This window comes from Elephantulus edwardii, unplaced genomic scaffold (assembly GCF_000299155.1).
Source record: "Elephantulus edwardii isolate Elephantulus edwardi_28Jun2011 unplaced genomic scaffold, EleEdw1.0 scaffold00122, whole genome shotgun sequence".
NCBI lineage: Eukaryota > Metazoa > Chordata > Mammalia > Macroscelidea > Macroscelididae > Elephantulus > Elephantulus edwardii.
Genome location: NW_006399872.1, coordinates 5,620,347 through 5,622,011, shown reverse-complemented (window position 1 = coordinate 5,622,011; position 1,665 = coordinate 5,620,347).

Genomic DNA, 1,665 nt, shown 5'->3' with positions numbered 1-1,665 from the left:
CTATGTGTTGCAGGCAACTCGATGGCACATAACAACAACAACTGTTCTAGCTGTCCTTTGATGTCTTCTGTTTAGCCTTCTTAGGCATACTTTTCCTTTGTTTTGGCTTCTCAATTCTCTAGTGTAGCTTTTAGGATCTCTTCTGACATCCATTTCCCCTCACCCCCTTTTTTTATTGTCTTTGTAATGACTTTTTCTTTCTTCATGGATGATACCCTTGATATCACCCCATATCTCATCTGGCCTTCAATCATTGGTATTGAATGGTTCAAGTCTATTTTTAAGATGATCTTGAAACTCAGATAAATAGATTCAAGTTCATATATTGGCTTTTGTGGACATATTTTCATTTTCTTCAGCTTCAATTTGAGCGTTCACAGGAGTAATTAACGGTCTGACACACAGTCTGCATCTGTCCTAATTATCACTGCCAATATTGAGATTCTTCAGTGATTTTTCCGCACAGTTGTAGTCAATCTGATTCCTATGAAATCCACCAGGTGAGGTCTGTGGGTTATCCAGCAAAATGTGGAAACTATTAAATAATATCATTAATATCACATGCAAGCAAAATACTGCTAAGATAATTCAAAATCTCCCAGAACAGTACATAAAAAGGGAACTTCCAGAATATGAAGCAGGATTTAGAAGAGGCCATGGCACAAGGCATATCATTGCTGATGTCAGATACTGAAAGAATCCCAGAAGAATGTCTACTTATGTTTTATTGACTATGCAAAGGAGTTTGTGTGGATCATAACAAGTTATGACTAATATTGAGAGGAATGTGAATACTAAAGCATTTAATTGTACTCTTGTGAAACCTATACCTAGACCAAGAAACAAATTCAGTACCAGGTTAAGTCAGGTTTGGAAGTAGAAGTGGCATCCACTTCCTAAACAGTATGCCTCTGGAAACTCTATGAACTTTGATAAATGATGATACTTATATAAAGGCTTCAGGTCTTTTGTTCAGAACATAGGGTCGCTATGCATAGTGCTTGACTCAGTGGCAATCAACAACAACAATAGCGCCACAAATTACTTAGAGCTTTGTCTCACATTTCTCACCCACTCTACCAAGATCCTTCTAATAAAATCATTTTCAGAATAATAGACAGTAGTAATGTATTGGTGTTGTTATGTGCTATTGAGTCAATTACAAGTCATAGTGACCTTATGAACAGCAGCTTTGAACCCTGTCCTAACATGAGCCTATCTCACTATCTCTGATACAACTGTCCTCATTGCCACAGTCACTGTCATCTTATCCAGGGTCGTCTTTTCCCATCCTAACCATGTACCCTTCCAAGTATGACACTGGTAACTAGGCACTGTCTATTGCACTACCTGCATGTGCATTACTCATTCTTACTCATCAAAACTGAGGAGGACTTAAAGTGCTTGCTGCAGAAAGTCAAAGATTGCAGCCTTCAATGTGGATTGCATCTCAACATTAGGAAAATATAGATACTTACCACTGATTCAATAAGCAGTATCATGACAGATAGATGAAGGGCTTGGGTTTGTTAACTAATTATTTTGCTTGGATATACAATCGGTATATTCTTGGCACCAGCAGTCAGGAAATTCAAAGTGGAGTTGCATTGGCAAAGTCTGCTGTCAAAGATCTCTCCACGGTACTAAGGAATGGTGATGCCAGTT